General features: G+C 41.6%; 1 long non-coding RNA gene across 1 annotated transcript in view; it reads right to left on the bottom strand.

The window, feature by feature from the left end:
- Positions 1-3585, bottom strand: part of LOC138283422 (uncharacterized) — a 251393-nt gene extending 247808 nt beyond the window's left edge. The window contains exon 1 of the long non-coding RNA XR_011201250.1: positions 3469-3585. This is a non-coding gene — a long non-coding RNA (uncharacterized lncRNA). The remainder of the gene's footprint in view (positions 1-3468) is intronic.
- Between the last annotated feature and the right edge of the window lie 14676 nt (positions 3586-18261).

Raw genomic sequence — 18261 nt, forward strand, 5'->3', positions numbered from 1 at the left:
GTGAGGTAGATTGGATTGGAGTGAGGTGGATTTGGGAGCAGTGGACCTGATTGAGGTAGATTGTATTGGAGTGGATGGGGTGGGTTAGATTGGAGTGAGGTGGATCGGAGGGGGTGGATCAGACTGGAGTGTGGTGAATTGGACTGGAGTGCAATGGGGTGGGGTGGGGTGGATTGGATTGGGGTGAGGTGTCTTGGATTGGGGTGAGGTATATTGAACTGGGCTGGATTGGGGTGCATTGGATTGGTGTGGGGTGGATTGGTATAGGGTGACTGGATTGTAATGTGGTGGATTGTGGTGGCTTGAAGTGGGGTAAATTGGGATGGAGTGGGGTGGATTTGATTGGGGCAAAGTGAAGTGGATTAGATTGGAGTGGGGTAGATTGTTTTGGACTGGAGTGGGTTGTTTGGGATTGGAGTGGGGCAGGTTGTTTTAATTAAAATGGGACAGATTGGAGTGGGGCAGATTGTTTTGGATCAGAGTGGGGCAGATTGTTTTGGATTGGAATGGGGCAGATTGGAGAGGGAAAGGTTGTTTTGGATTGGAGTGGGGCAGATTGGATTGGGAGAGATTGGTTTGGATTGGAGTGGGGCAGATTGGAGTGGATGGGGTGGATTGGATGGGAGTGAGGTGGACTGGAGAGCGATGAATTGGGATGAGTGGGGTGTATTGAATTGGGGTGATATGGATTGGATTGCAGTGGGGTGTATTGTTTTGGATTAGAGTGGGGTGGATTGGAGTAGGGCAGATTGTTTTAGATCGGAGTGTGGCATATTGGAGTGAGACGGATTTGAGTGGGACAGATTGTTTTGGATTGAAGTGGGGACAGATGGGAGTGGGGTGGGATTGGAGTGGGGCAGATTGTTTTGGATTAAAGTGAGGAACATTGGAGTGAGGTGGACTTGAGTGGGGCAGATTGTTTTGGATTGCAGTGGGGCAGATTGGAGTGGATTGGAGTGCAGTAGATTGCAGTGGGGCAGATTGGAGTGGAGAAGATTGGTTTAGATCAGAGTGGGACAAATTGTTTTGGATTTGCCCATGTTGAATTGGATTGGAATGGGGCAGATTGTTTTGGAGTGGTGCAGATTGTTTTTTTATCAGAATGGGGCAAACTGGAGTGGGGCAGATTAAACTGGGGTGAACTGTGAGTATTTAAGTGGGGTGGATTGGAGTGGATCGGATTGAGGTGAGTGGTTTGGATTGGAGTGGGGTGGATTGATGTGGGGTAAAGTGAGGTGGACTGTGGTGAATTGCAGTGAGGGGGATTGGAATGGGATGGGTTGGGGTGTACTGCACGATTATGGGTTAAAACATAATTTCATAAATTATACATAATAAAGAAACAACATCACATTGCAATATTTCAAACAAGTTAATTGTCATCTTTTGAGAAGAGCGCCCACAAGCAGAAAACAAAATTAAAAACATGAGTGGAAAGTGAGAAAAGACGACTTGACAAAATACATGATAGCTTTTAAAGTTAGCTTTAATTAATAAAACTTTGCAGTTTTGTTTGTCCTACTGGGCACATTTTTGCCAGTCTCAAGCCTATTGTTTACAGGGCACCAGAAGTTAAAAAGAACAAAATAGTACCTTGATCATGTCGGGAGCAGTGAGCGGGCACTAATCAGGTTTAATCAATCAGTGCTTGGTCCCTACTCCACACAGAGGAATGGAAATGATTTCAGGCCTGCCTCGACGAATTCCGAGACTTTAAAGAAGAGTGCCACGCAAACCAACAAATGGTGAGCAACATGTGTGCCCCAATCCCTTTACTGTACATAACAGAGTCTTGCAAGCAAGACACATGTGCTAGTGCAAGCACTCATGGGCTCAACCCTAAAAAACATCCATGTGACATCCATACTTCAGCAGCACCAGGGACTCTGTAAGTCGAGGGATGGTAAGAGTGGCCAACTGTGATTGTTTGGCTTTCACTTCACTGCTGACCAACCAGATTACATCTCTCAGATATTGTACTGAATTCTAATTGATCAACTCTTAGAGCCAGCAACTGAGTGACTGTCTTTTATTGGCGGAATTATTCAAGGGCAGCTAATGCTAGGCTCCAGCCCACTCTGTAAGCATAGGTATACTGTGCGAAGCATTACAATTCCAGAAACAGAAAGCTTGCTCCACTGAAAGTAATACGAAAAAAGAGTAACTCAGTGCCCAGAAATATAATAGGTTTCACCTCTTTACCATCATTTTGCTGTTCCACAATATGTGGATGTGCTTTTTGCATGCACTGGCACAACAACTTTGGTCGAATAGGAGAAGGACTTCAGTTAAGAAGTATATTAAGTATTTTTGTGGTAGGGTTGGAGGAAAGACAAGAAAAAAATGCCTTAAAAATGCTTCTACCTCAGCATGAATCGGATATTTACTTTCCCTATGTGAAGCTAAGACATAAACACTATCAAGCTTGTGACTCAATTGGTTCACTCAAGGCCTTATCAATGTTGGTGACTTTTATTCATGTTTACACTCACTCCAGAACCAGAGCGCATAGAATGTGCACTGGATGAACGTTTGAAGGTGTTTTGTACAGCACCATCATGTGTGGCGCGCTTTGTTATTTACCATCCAAGCACTTAAGTCTTGTTATTTGTACAGCCTCTGGGCACATCCTTGTTGCACATTCATCTCTCACATGGAGCTATACACGTAGCCATTCACTCAAATGATCTCCTGATCCATATGTACATATATTTATAGGATATCTAAGCAGGAACACTGCTACCTGATTAAAGCTGGGGCATGTAACAGTAAAGTTCAGCAGCGAGCGCAGAACGGTTCTATGAGATGAGCGTACCACTGTACAGCATAAGTACATGGGTGCAAGACAGACATGCCACTGATTAATCACGCGGACTCCTCAATGTCCTCACTCCTCAGTATGCACAGCACCGTGCATACTGGACGTCTGCTCTGCTGTAGCAATTATACAAATAAAATGCAATGTACGTCACAGCACACACACATAGCAAACATTTTCATGGCTCGGCTCGTGCATGTGGCTCTAAGAGCCGAGCAAGGCCCTTGTCTCGCCTCTACCTCTTAATTTGTTGCTCGCCCCACATGTAGTTATTCTTGAACAGGTGTCGACACAAGTTCCATTCTCAAAGCCCCTGTGGTCGGAATTAAATCTTGGGAGTACTGCATGAAGATTTCATGTTTTCTAGTTGATGAAGTAGGGGATCATAAAGCCAAACGCACATACAAGCAGATAGTAGTATGTTAAAACATTATTTTCCATACCCTTTTTTCATATTACTATGGCTAAGAAGATCTCATGCTTCCAAATTGATAACACCGTTGTATTTCAGTAAAGTATTTTTTGTCACAGTACGTACGAATTGCTCTACCACTATTCTCATTTACAAACATACAGAAAACCTGAGCTGTTGAAAACAGATGAAAATTGATATACTCATGCAGTAATATGTAGATTGTCGCCTTTCTTACCAAGATTTACCGGGAAACACCAGTACAGCTACATAAACCAGACACCATGTTCCAATCCCATCCATGCTGCAGAAACAAAACTGAGAATTAGTTCCTGCAGTGTGCCTGTAAACCATGTTTTCCCTGGTCTCAAAAGCAAGCTCATGATTTGTCACAGAGAACTTTCTTGTGATTGGCTGGCTGGGGGTTTTCCGTAGTTTTATTCTCGAATAAATTTTAGTTGACTATACATCAGCAAAGTTTGCAAAGTAAAAAGACAAGCACAGTAGAAATACGTGCTGACACAAGAAGATTACATTAAAAAAATCTTTGGGGAAAAAAGGACTAAATTACATTACAAAAACGTCGAACAAACCAAAAAAAAAACTGCTGTTGACAAGTACTCTTTAAAGGGATATAGCTAGGGGAAGATAATTAAAGGTAAACTGTAAATGCTGGGCAGCCATCGCCTAATAAAATAGGGTCTACCCACCAACGTGGATGAAAAGGAGTACTTGGACCTCAGGAGGCTGATAAGAGAAGCACAGAAGAAAACAATAGGAAATGGTATGCTACAGCCAATAGCAAAGGAGGAAAAGTAAGTGGCAAGACTGTGAACCTATTAAAAGTGAGGATGGACTGTAAGCCCCTTTTAAGATTTATATTAAATACAATCGATTTCACAAGTACAGTGCAAGTGCTGTGCAGCCGAAACCGAAACATGTGTGTATTGTCACAGAGAAATAAACATTTGCAAAGCTGTCAACATCCAGCAATCATCAAATAATCATATTTTCATGAAGAAGAAATATAGCAACTAAAATTATTTTAATGTAACAGGATGACACCTGGCCTCAAACCTCTAAACCAAGGGTCTTGCTACCTGGCTGCATGCTTCTCTACACTATCTCCATTTCAATTAAACAAAAGCACCCATAGACTAAAGTAAATCCTCAGCCATGCAACCCCAAACTATGCAAAGTATCCAGTCACCCACAGATGCGAGTATGGCTAACATACGCAATGCTACAATAGAAACCAGCTGTAAAGTAGTGTGCCACACAATGTGACACCTTTTAAATACTATATGAAACACATGCTCTCTCCTTTGCAAAAATGCCAAGTCTTCAAGGCATAAACACAATCCCGCATTGCAAAAACTGATCTCAGCACTAAGAAACGAGGAAGTTAATTGTGAAGCTGCCTATTTAAAGGGTTGGATTGTATTTTTGTATCTTGTACTTCCTGTCTAGGGTAGCAGAATTATGGGAATTATAGTTGCTTTAAAGTGTTGTAAAAAAGGAGGTGTGCCCAATAAAAGACCAGACCTTCCCATCCATCTAATATGTCTGTTCTATGGTAAATGGACTGCTGCCATCGACTGACTGCCAGTGGAGTGCTGGAGGCTTCCCTGGCAGTCAATCAGCAGTTCCCCACTTCTAAGACCCTCATTACAAGTGGCCGCCCACACTAATGAGGGTCTAAATAGGACGGGGGAACTGCATTTTTGTAGGAATACGAGTTCCTGCTCTGCCAATTTATGGCCAGGCACTAAATGAAGAAATTACAGCTTGGACCTCCATTTTGCAAAATGTTTTGAGAGGAAGAGGAAGCATTTTATTGGAGACTGAGGACAATTTATTGATTGAGGCATTTCACAGCAAATAGTTGTTAAAATGAAATGAGGTATTGCGAGATAGGAGACCATGGGACGGGAGACCATGTGGTCAAGCCACCCCTAAACAGACCACTATTTATGGGGGCTCTCTTCACCAGAACCCCAGTCTTATGACTGTTAAGCTTCAATGACTTGAGCTTCATACATGCTGTAGCAGTCAAAAGGCGCTCTTGAAATCTAGTCTGGGTAGCAGAGATATTGGCATCGAGTCAAAAGGTGAGTACCGCCAGCATAGTAATAAAAGCCAAAAACAATAGATGAGCAAGTCCAAGGAAGTAGCCCCACATGAGAGAGCTTTATATGAAGAGTGGTAAAGAGGCATTAGAACAACCCAAGCTTGGTACAGAAGGGAGGAAGCAAACTAGTCAAAAGCATGGTCTCTCTTTTTATGTCAAAGAGACATTCTAAGAAGATGGAATGAAAGACCAGATCAAAGGCTGCAAAGAATATTAGCACCAAGATGGAGCCAGCGGCACAGTGTCCTGAAGCTGGCTTCAGCTGGATCTAAAAGCGATCTGTTTTTCAAAATATGGGCAAGCTCGCTTTTAAGAATGTTTTCTTTGAGCTTACTAAGAAATAGGACAATAGGAATGGGATTGTAGGACACTGAAGAGCTAAGATCCACAGTATGTTTTCTTAAAAGTGTTAAATTATATGCTGATGCCTGTAAGAAGCTTTTGTAGTGGATGCCAGAAATTGGTTGCATAAATCAGAAAGTTAGGGGGTCAATGCTTCAATTGCCATTTTGATTCTCTTCACTCAACAAGGGTCCAAAGGGGAACTAGATTTGATGGAATTAAATTTGGTATGCAGGCAGTCTTCAGCCAGAGGAGATGGAGAACTAGGAGTGGCAGAGACTCATCACAATCATTTTCTAGCCTAGAGAGGTTGCTTGAAACAAAGGTGGAAATGACCAGTTCAGTTTTAGAAGAAAGAGAATCCGATAACTTTATAAAAAACAAGCTTCTCAGAAGGAGGAATGGAAGCCAAATTGATTAGCTAAATCACTAACAACTTTGAATACTTCTTTAGTTTTATTCTGGAGGTACTGGTGCAGTTCTGATCAATGAATGGTTTGTACAAACTTCTGGTAGTATTGCTATAGTCAGGGGCTTTTAACCATTGTTGTTGTTGTCACACACTACTGAGCCTCAGCCTTCAGGTTTTCTTGGCAATGGTGATCCCTCCCTATAGCTTGTGGCATTACGTCAGGATCTCCTGGAGTATTGTGTCCAAGCTTTATATTTCTGCACAAGTGGGGGCATTTGATTGGAACCAAATCGAAGAGAAGAAGGAAGTCAAAATAACAATTTGTCTACAACAGCAAACATTGTGTGCTATTAATTATTTGGGGACAGACTTAGGAAGACAAATATGAATGAATCGCATTAATGAAAAAATATGCATTGACAAAGAAAAGAGGCAGAGCAATGAGTGATATAAATACTCTACAAAACATAAAAAGCAAAGGTAACATTCAAGAGCCATCCATCTTAGAAGTACATCCAAATGTAATATTAACACTCCTAGCAAAAACATTATACTGACAACACAAAACAGCCTTCATAGAAATCCCTTGAAACAGTCAAGAATAAAAAAAAACTATCTAGACCAAACAAAACACCTGAAATGCAGAAGAACAACCAGAGCAGTCAGACCCACAATAAAGTAAAAAATAACAAGAAAGCTGACCAAACCTTTTCCCTCCCTGTAAAAGGGACTAAGGGAGTAGCCAGAAAAATAAAATATCCCCCACTTTGGGCCACACAAAATATTCAAGTAAAGTGAGTGATCAGGACCCTTTATATAGAGGCCTGTGTAAATTGTATCCCTCGAGAAAAGTTGCAGAAATTCTTTAAAATGAAGGATGTTACAGCTTAATTTTCAAATGAATTTGACCAAAATGGGATACTTGTCAGTACTCTTATATTTTTCCCTTTTTCTCTCCACATTTCTTTCCTATATCTATTTTCTTTCTTTTCTCCTTTTCCATTCTCTGTTCATTCCTGTTTTCTATCATTCTTTTCTTCTCCCCAATCTTTTTAGGTCTCGGCTCTAGACGGCGCGCACACATCATCTTAAACCGAGACATGGCGTATCTACTTCGTGAGCTTCAGCCCATCCATCGGCTTCTCATTTGTTCAATCCCTTGTCGCTCCATAATGCGCTCTTCCAATTTGTCCATGACATGTCATACACATCTTCCAGGGTTTAGCCCTTCTTGAGAGCACCACCCAACTACTCCTAACCCTATGCAGCGGCCATTTTTTAGCATTGGTTCGGGAGTACTTTTTGGTTTGTTGAAGAGCGTCTTTCACAAGTGCTCCTGTTTTTGCTCCCACCGTTCTCAGTGGCTATACCACTTTAGGATCAATATTTCACAAACACTCCAGAACACAGTCTCAAGTGAATTTATCTTGTGTCTGTTTAGTTTCAGATTAGAATCAAGAATAAAATGTGAAACTAATACTGTACAAGAAGAAGGATCTTCCTCGCAGGAAGAAGAGTCTGCATTATTGAAGTCATTAATGTTAATATGTGGCTCATGACTGTGGTAGTGTAATTTTTTCTTTGTTGTAATTTGCACAAAATGTGTCACATTACGACACGGCTACTTTAATAAAGCAAGGAAGGATGGGAATATCAGAAAATGTCCCATTTTATTTTGAAATCAAAAGTAAGAAGGTTTGCATGCAACAAAAAGGGCTATATTTTACAGTGCACTTGGGTGGCTGCATCAGAATTTCCAGCAATGGTTTAGTTTCATTTGCTTCACTTCTGGCTGCCTTGGAGCTCTGACTTGTGATCACTCAGCTAATAGGAGAGCTTGTCTGAAAAGCCTGAGTAACCCGATGTCTCTAAGAGGCAATTGGCCCATGCACTCGGGCGCCCCCTCTCCTTCACAGCTGGGTGGTACTGTCACAGGAGTGGCTACAGCATTGTAAATGCAGACAGGAGGAAGGACCACTGTGCACACTGGCAAGAACTGCCCGCTTCTCTGCTGAGGGGTGAGTACCTTTGCAGCTGTCATGAATGTTTTTTCCTGGGCCGTGTAGCCTCAAAGAAGTGTTGGTGACACCTTTCACAGCATGCTTGTTGATGCTACGGTCTCGTGGACGAGTGTGCACTTTCACACAGATTGACTTTCTCTTTGGTGTGAGTGCGCATTTCCCACCAAGGTTTCCATGACATTGCTTATTTTTTTCTCCGGGACCCATGCCAGCACATTCTCAAACCCCAATAGTGCTGCTACTTTATGAAACTCCACCTCCCTCCTTAGTGCCCCTTTATGCACAGGCATGTTTTCCCTATGTCTGCAGCTAAGAACAGGATGCCTGTCTCAGACGCCAACTTATAAAGGTTGGGTTTGTTGCAGTTTAATGAGGATCGTGCCTTCACCCTTATGGTACTGAATTCTATGCTTGCCATATAAGGGTAATTTGTTTCTGCTTGTTTTACAAAAAATGTTGACAAATTCATTGCCATCCCGCAGGCGAGAATTTGTCAACATTTGATATAATGGTGCAGCTGAGTTCAGGAATGGATCTGTTTGTTTTCTTGATACCTTTATTTGTCTCAACGGGAGAGGGTTTATCAGGAATGCATATTTTCAGCAATATTCTTGATGCTTTGTAGTCTCCAGGTGCAGAGCAAACAGACAATCAGCTGTCACAAAGGAAACATGATATGTAATGTAGATTATTTTATTAACTAGTTGGTTCTAATAAATAACTATCCTGTTGCCGACAGAACCCAGGCCTTTTAATACATATTTTGGTCCAGCTTTGTGCTTAAGTCAGCAAGACGGAGCATGCCCAAGACTATTCCTCCTCAGTAGAAGAGACAGCCCCTTTGTCCAGCACAAGCTTGCACTCAGCACTGGAGGAATGTAAATGGAGCTCTTATCAACCCCCATGCTTTTGTTTGTTTCTAGTGTCCCTAGCCTGCGTGCTGGACTCCCTGGCTGAGGTGCCTTGGGCTCAGTTGTAAATCGTGGTTCTTGCAGGATGCACTTATTTTTGGGCATTCATGGATGTTTCTTAGGGAATTACAGTTAGAACTTTTAATGACCTTAAATGATTACAACATGACCCGAGCCTCAAAACATAATGTCACATTTAGCCAGGCTTATTAGTTTACTTAGTAGCACTTTAAAACTGGTAAACTTTTATTCCGTTTACAATCCACGTTCCACCCTCTTGTTCACCATCCCCACCAGCCCTCCTGTTCACCACCCCCAACACCCTCCGATTCACCAGCCCCACCCCTTCCCGTTTGCAAAGGCAATTGGACACCCATTGTTGAGACCTATTGGCTTTTCCAATGCTTGTTTCATTTTATCCCTGCTTCTTTCTAGCTTTAAATCTTTTTTTATATTCATGGTTAATTTGCTTCCCTATGTTTCCTTACGTCTTTTGTTCTTCTTTCCAAACGCAGGGCCTGATTTACAAGAGGCTTGCTCCGCCGGAGTGTCACTTTTTATGTTGTTTGGGTGGCGCAGGCCTCTCAATCATATCTGTGAGGCGATGCTAAGCCACCCTGCGTGGCTTTGCATGGCGCCATAAATACTGAGTAAGGCAAGGCAGAGCAAAGCGCTGCGTTGTCTTACTCTACATAAAGGTGGAGTTCCATGCACGGTGCAGTGATGTTTCCCACGCAACACCCATGGGTTTTGACAAATTCCAAGATTCACAAGAATCTGTAAACCTGGGAATGCCTCAGAACTCTGTGCCTCGTTTCTCCTCATTTTCTCCTCTTTCTATGTGTGTTGCATTCTGCAACACACGAGAAAGAGGAAAATGCCTCCATTGATTGTTTTTGTGCAGGAAGGTGTCCGGACTCCTGCCCTTTTCTTTTGAGGCAGGGCAGCGCAGCAAGAAGCCACGCAGAGCTGCACTGCGCCAAAAAAATTGTAAATGAGGACCTTACTTTATTCTTTCCTGCCTTTTCCCTTCCTCCTATTCTTCTTTTGTACCTTTATTCCATCCCGATTCCTTTGGCCGATCATACAAGAGTTGTGCCACGGTAATTTGTTCTCCAAAGAATTAAACCTCTTCCAGATAACTCTGCTTCAGTTGGTATAGCGGGTGCTTCACTATGCCCTTGAAAGGGTCAGTTTATGAAATTTCGTACACTGATGCACACCTACTGCAGTTCACTTGCAAAAAACATAATCCAAGGACAAACTATTTCACAGTGGCGGCTGAAGGACATCTTAAACGGTGACATGAAACCAATTTAAAAGCACTTCTTTTTTAGAGTGATTTTTTTATTTTTTATTTCTTTATTGGCATTTTATCTACAATCATACATCAACAAACACATAGGAGCTATGTAAAGGCACCGTACATCATCAAGGGTGTTCGCATACAGGGGAATGCATGATCTTTATATATCGGTAGTGTTGCAGGATAAGCCAATAAGACTCAACACAAAACAGAATATTATCACATAGCTTCTATATTATTATGATATAAAACATAAGAAACCATCTGGGCAGCGCAGTATAACACCTATAAAATAAGTGTAGTGGGATTCAGAGCGGAGAACAAAGTGAGGGAGAGAGGGGATTCTACTTGCTGAGAGGGAACCCCAAGGTTAGGGAAGTATTCCTGGATAAAGGATTGCTCCTATCTTGGGGTTGTGCATTGTTATATTAATGGTCATTCTAGAAACCCTCTGAGGGGAACATACATAATCATCAAAATGTGAGCAGTGTCAATCGGGTCAGAATGTCAAAATGTCAGGCGTCCGCTGGTGGGTGCGACTTATTATGCAGACATATAGTGCAAAGATCTCATGTCATACTGGCGGTGTCACCACCACGCTGCCGAGAGTCAGTAGCCATGGCTTTAGCTTCAGCTAAAACCCATTTGTGAGTAACTTGCAGCCAATAATCTATTTTAGGGGGCTGAGGTGCCTTCCAGTGCATGGCGATTAGGCGCTTTTTAGAGCACTGTCGCAAGGTCGGTAAATTTCAAGTAATATTTATTGCTTTTTGTTCAAGGTAATATTCCGAGAAGTCAAGTAAGTAGGGTCGGTGGGTTATAGAACGCTACAATCTTGCATATCTGTATCATGACCTTTGTCCAAGCCTGCAACAGTGGTGGACATTCCCATACCATGTGTATACAAGTGACAAGTTCAAGGTTACATCTAGGGCATCTAGAACACGTCTCTGAAATTTTTTTGGGGAGCCGATAAGGTGTAAGGTAAGCCTGGTGAACATAATTAAAATGTGTATATTTCAGTTGTGCGTTCCTAGAAACCTGCTTAACCTGCTTGAGGGTCATTTCCCATTGTGCGGTGGTGAGCTCTGTATTTAGGGCCTCCTCCCATCGTACTTTGTTCTGAAATGGTGGGCTACCTTTCCCATGAAAAAGTGCCTTATATAGGGCCGACATACCCCTATGGTCTAAGCGAAGTGTAAGGATACACTGTATCCCTGCACATGCCTCATATTCAATAGCCACAGAGGAGACTGAGATACTTACCGGACCCAGTGAATACTGACTCCACAATATGAGGTGTTTACTGGGTGAATTGAGTGCATTCTATTCTAAACCAACATTGGGACAGAACATTCAGAATATGTGTCTACAACATCAAATTCCTAATTGCTCCGTGATTATCAGGCGTTTTCCCATTAGCAAATTTCGTTTTAACTGCCGAAAGTAGGTGTACAATGCATTTTTAAGGGTTGTTGTCTAGCTTTAAAACATAGTAACCGTAGTCTGGGCCAGCATGTGAGGTGCACTGATGAGGAGTGCTGCATTTGCCAGCTCTAAAAACAAAGGCACAGTAGGCGCTAACAAAATATCTTATACGTCCTTGATTGTATCTGGGGTGTATTCATGATAGAACGTGGACACCTCGTGCCCCGCGGTAACCATGGGGACGCGAGCAAGGGATTTGTGAGACGACGTTTGTGAGGGGAACGGTCGGACGATTGATGAGGCTTCTTATGTGAATTAAACTACGGTTAATTTAGAACAATTTCAGACTGCGCTTATCTTTGGTATTACTCACCTTCCCACATTTGGCGACGAGTTCGGGATCCCTTGCCTCAACATCGGTGCGTAGGAGACCAGCGACAGACCGGGCAGACTGGGTCTTGTTCCCTGTGTCCGGAGCGTTTTAGGTTGAGCGGAGAGTGTTTGGAGGGCGTGGAGGAGTGTGTTGATGTCCGGTGTCGACATTGGAGGTGGAGCTGCTACAGAATCTGTCAGACGATGATTGGAGGCGGAGCTACATTACGGCAAGACTGCTGGGTGGATTAATAGCTCGAAGGAGGCAGAGTGGTGACTCTTTTAAGTTTGATATTGTGATTCACGGTGCTAATGTGACAGCGCTGCCATTTGGAAGGGTGATTTTGGGATTCCGCTTGTGTTTTGAAGGATTTTTTTTTTTTCGGGGACAGGCACACCTGTATTGCCTGTCATTGTAAATTTCAAGGATATGGTGATTGGCACACCGCAGAGAGCAGGAAAAGGTTTACTCCAATAATGTATATGGAGCACAGAATGTAGCACGGTGACAGGCACACCTATACTGCCTGTCATTGTGGATTTAAGTGTACGGTGACAGGCACACCTGTAAATATTGTTTATGAACTGGTGTTGTGCTAAGGAGTTTTGAAAGGATCATACACTGCATTTAAGGTGTAGGAGCTGCTGTGTAAGAAATTAGGTAGCCATGCAAAATGTAACACCTCCACCATTTTTTCTGAGTGGTCCTGGTGAACCTATTTATCCATGGACAAAATGGAAAAAAAAGTGTTTGTTCATTATGTCAGGGTGTGTGGTCCAACTTTAAGTGCGGAAAGGAAACATGCTTTGCTGATGCATTGTCTGGGTGGTGAAGGGCAAGAGGTTCTGGAAAATTTACCAGATCTGAGTAGTGAAGAGATTAGGAGTTTGAATGAATATGAGATATATATGATGAAATTGGGCAAACATTACTTACCCAGAGTGAGTACAATTATGGAGAGGTATTATTTTGGTAAGAGAGAACAAGGAAGGGATGAGTCTGTAGAAGAGTATATAACTAGTTTAAGGAAATTAGCAGCTTCATGTAAGTTTGGTGCTTTGATGGATGAGAGAATTAGAGATCAATTTGTGTTGAAATGCAGCAGTGACAAGATTAGGGAGGAGTTATGGTTGAAGGATGAACTGAACCACCTTTGGAAGAAGTCATTATTGTGGCGAAAAGGGGGAACACATATTGAAATGTGTGAAGGAGTTGAGTGAAGTAAAGAAAGTTACACCGGTTGAGAGTACGAAGATTGATGAGGTGTTGTGTGAAGTGAGAAACAAGGAGGTTGATGATTTGAACAAGAAAGAGGAGTTGCAGAAGTTTAAAGGCGAATGTTTTAGATGTGGCAGTAGTGGTCATAAGGCGAATGCAAGTAATTGTCCAACGTTTAATGTGTTTTGCAATGGCTGTGGAAAAGAGGGTCATTTTTATAAATATTGTCATAATAAGAAAATAAAAAACTACAATGGTACTTCTATGAGGGAGGTTAAGGAGGTTTCACAGGAAATGGTTTTCCAAGTTGAGACACATGTGGAATGCAGTGAGCATCCTAGTGAAATTGTTATGGTAGATGGGGTTAGCATTTTGATTTGTGTTCACAGTTGACAATTATTTCTAAACAAAGTTTTTATACATTATCTTTGAAAAATAAAAGGTTAAGGAAGATGAAAGTGTGTCCTGGAGGTTATGGTGGTCAACCCATAAAGATGTTAGGATACTTTGAGGGTCACCTTGAGCTGAAAGGAAGGCATCTTCTAGGGAAGATTTATGTATCCAACAGGGGTGATAGTCTCCTGAGTTAGACACATCAAAGGCTGTTGGGGGTGATACTAAACCCTAATGCTCAACCACAAGTTCAGGTGCAGAAGGATGATGATTATGAGAGAGTGTTTGTACGTGAATTTCTGGATGTTTTTCAGAAGAGTTAGGATGTCTTAAGGGTTACAAACATAAGATAAGGTTGAAGAAAGATACCATTCCTGTGGTGGCAAAGATGAGGAGAATTCCTTTGACTTTAAAGGAACCAGTGATGACAGAGCTTAGGAGATTGGAAAAACTGGGAGTAATAGAAGAGGTTGAAGCAACAGAGTGGTTGGCTCCCATAGAGGTGGCTAAGAAAGGTGATGGTAATATAAGATTGTGTGTGGACCTTAGGGCCTTAAACAAAGAAGTGGTTGTGGACAAGTTTCCTCTTCCAAATATTGAGGAAATTGTGTCAATGTTAGGTGGAGCAAAGTATTTCTCCACTTTAGACTTAGCATTGGCATACCACCAGGTGGAGTTGGAAGAGAGTTCACAAGAGTTGACAGCTTTCTTTACACCTTTTGGCGCATATAAGTTCAAGGGGATGCCATTTGGACTAGTTTCTGCAACTGCAGTATTTCAGCGCATTATGAACAGAGTGTTGAAAGATTTGACAGGTGTGAAATGTTATCAGGATGATGTGTTGATATTTGCTGATACTATGGAGGAAAATATAAAGCGTGTAAGAGAAGTCTTGGGGTGCTTAAATAGGGCAAGTCTGATTTAAGAGGAAGAAATGTGGTTTTAGGTTGACTGAAGTTGAATATTTAGGTCATTTGATTTCAGGGGAGGGTGTGAAACCTAAACATGATCTGGTTATGACGATTAGAAAATTAGTCTCTCCACAAACAAAGAATGAAGTGAGTTCATTTCTGGGGTAAGGTTGAATATTATGGGCGGTACATTAAGAATTTAGCAGGAAAGTCTGTTAACATGAAAGAACTATTAAAAAAAGGAAGAGAGTTTGTATGGAGGCTTCTTATGTGAATAAACTAAGGTTTATTTAGAACAATTTCAGACTGCGCTTATCTTTGATGTTACTCACCTTCCCACAGTATCCATATCAATGTGTGACGCTACCCTCCTTAGTTCTTTACCAGCCAGTGTTTGCTAACAACAGGTTATTTAATCGTTTATGAATAAACCCTATCCTGAGGGATAGATCTTCATGTGCTTTACAAATATTGATAACTTTCTGCGTCCTTCTCTGCACTGGATGTTAACATGGGTTTAGTGGTTCCTTTTTCTTTAACAGAGTGACAACTTACCTCAGATTTTACGTTCCAGGCTAGTAGCAAGCCCCTCGCACCACTGTCCTCTAAGCTCTGCCACTTGCTGCTTTCCTATGTTCCTAACATCCTGTCCCATAGTCTTGTTAAGAAACTTCAATTTTCTTAGCATGAACCTCCCACTTTTTTGAGTTTCTTGTAAACTGCATCAGGTTTTGTCTTTTAAACCTTAAATTTAGGATGCAAGCTCCTTACACCTTACACTTCTTGTTCTGTCTTTTTTGGCCTGCTAATTAAATCAGAGTGACTGTTAACGTTTATGGGTAGGAACCTGTATATTGGGTGATATATTCTGTGTCTCATGTTTTAATTACTGGGATATACTGGGGTCAATCACCACCTTCACGTTTATGGTCCATCTGCTTGAGTCATAGTTTTTTGTGGAAAGCTTCAGTGAAAGTGGTCGAAGAGGTGGATGAATAGGCATTTCTTATTTTGCCAACCTGGCCTCTGGTGGTTTAGTCAAGTATAATATAATGAGTCATCCATATTTTATGGATTAAATGGTAGAGCCCCTATTTTGCCTCTAACCTAATTCTGTGTGTTATCAGGAGGCACCAATCATTTCCTATACTCTTCACGAAGGTCCCTAAACATATTAATCCCAATGTATGGTCAGGTTGAGGATCTATTGAATACTTCATTCATAAGGACATTATAATCTCCATCTATAATATTGTTACTGGGATGTAAACTAGTTTCTTAATGAGAGTTTGAAAGAGGGTAATGTCGCTCGTGTTGGGACCATTGTAGAAGCTACCATGTAGCAGGTCTGTTGAATGTTTAACTTTACTATCACACAACTCCCAACCATGCAAACCATAACTTCCACCCTAAATGCAATGCTTATGACCTCTCAATACGTATATTGATGAGTTACAACATGTAACAACATCACAGTATTAAATACCAAAACATAGGTAAAGCAGTAATTAACACTACATTCATAGTTGTCTCTTTCATAGGTCAAAGGGTAACATGATATGCAATCTGTAATATTATTTACAGCATTTGTAATTTCATCTGTCACACCAAGGGTGAGGCTCATGAGCATCGAATTTGGTGTGTGGGTTATGGTTTGCATTGCTATTGTGTGAATTACGAAAGGCAGCCCTAACAATAATTCGTGAATTTCTGTGCTTTTTCGTTTGTTTGACCTTAACAACAACTGCACTTTAGCTGTGATTTCTTAAGTAAATTTCACAAGTTTTTTTACACGTATGTTAAGGTGTTATATTTTATATACAAATAAAAAATTGCATTATGTTTTTATACACAAATAAATATATTTTAGGATTGTGGGCACAGGTCGTGCATCTCTGTTCGTGTATGTCTATGTGTGTGTGTGCATGCCTGTGTAGGTGTCTATGTAGGTGTTAATGCATGTGTGTCTGTGCAACTGTATGTATGCATGAGGAGTGTGTGAAAGTTGCACCCACTGCCCAACCTTGTAAAATGCTGGCTCTGTCACAATGAAGGTATTTCTATGGAACTTTTGAACACTCATGGAATCATTCCCATTACTCTTTAGAAATATGCTGGCACTCACATAATGCCCACGCCTGGTAAAATCCTGACCCAGGATTATGGTGGTAATTCCTTGCGTGTAATAGACATTTATTGTATGATGTTGCCTATCCCTGGTATACTTCTGTCCCTAAGAAAATGGAGGTCATTTGTTACATATATCATGGTGATATTGACCAAAGGCATAATGAGATCCCAGGAGCACAGTGGTAATTCTTATTGAGGGTATCTATTGCACAGTGGTACTCAACTGTGGCATACTGTTCACTTTGACACAATGGTGGCGGTTCTTGAAATATTATGGAGATCCATTTGTAAAATTTTGGTATTTCCTAAAATATCGTGGACATCCATGGCACACTGATGTTCCTGTTAGTAAAGGGCAACTCTTGCCATATTATGAACATTAATTGCATAATTATGGCAGTTCTTTAAGTACTGTGGGAATCCCTGACACTGGAACCTGCTATAATACTGGCCCCTCATTATGGCATTCATTTTTAAATACTGTGACCATGAATGGCATGACAGTGCGCACTCTAGCATAATGCTGGTCCTGGTCTAATGGTGCTTATTTTCGGTATATTGTGCCCAGCTATGTGATAATGGTGTCATGTCACAAATGTAAAGAATGCTTATGGTTAGCTATTCTTATATAGAGAGATTTCCATATAGCAGGGTGACCAGATTTTGAAAATAAAACTGCGACAGGTTAGACATAAAAGTAGGACTAAAGGCTTTAGTCTCACTTTTATAACTGTCCTGTCCCCTAAGAAAGTACTTAAGTGTGTGAATTATTTAAGACTATAGAGCTGCATGTGAAAGGAGACCATACCTTTCACTTCTGATTCGCAGGTTGACCTGAACTTTGTCCCAAAAACCGGGACGTTTATTTAAAATTAACAACAGCGTTCCTAGGTTGACCTGACATTTGCTGCAAAAACCCGGACATTTATTGAAAACCGAAACTGTCTGGGGAAATCCGGGACGTCTGGTCACCCCACCATACACCTCAACGCCTCTGAGGAGGGTAGGATGAATAAGGCAAACGGCTAAAAGTTGTTAGATGATCTATCTTGTTCTCGGTGTGCTCTTTAGGCAGGTTTGCAAGCTGCACTTTTGGGAGACTTTTTGCACGGCTGATCACCATCTCCTGCACCGCAGGAATGAGTAGCACGGTAAGCTGATTTATGCTTCAAGGCAGGTGAATACCCCCTGGAGCATTTAAAGGTGACCTTTGAAGCTAAAGCAGCATCCCACTGCTCATCAAGTCAGGCGCTCACATTCACGCCCTGTCTTAGTGTTCTCTTCCCTTGGAGAAAATGGACCACGCATGCGCGGTAGGCATCCTCTTTTTCCAGAACGCCTTAATATTGCATTACTTTGGATAAAATGGCTGTAACCGTTTTTATGTATACAGTCGATATGATACGATGTTCTTTAATATAATAAGCAGAGTCAACACTAAGGTATGAATAGGAA

This window comes from Pleurodeles waltl, chromosome 3_1 (genome assembly GCF_031143425.1).
Source record: "Pleurodeles waltl isolate 20211129_DDA chromosome 3_1, aPleWal1.hap1.20221129, whole genome shotgun sequence".
NCBI lineage: Eukaryota > Metazoa > Chordata > Amphibia > Caudata > Salamandridae > Pleurodeles > Pleurodeles waltl.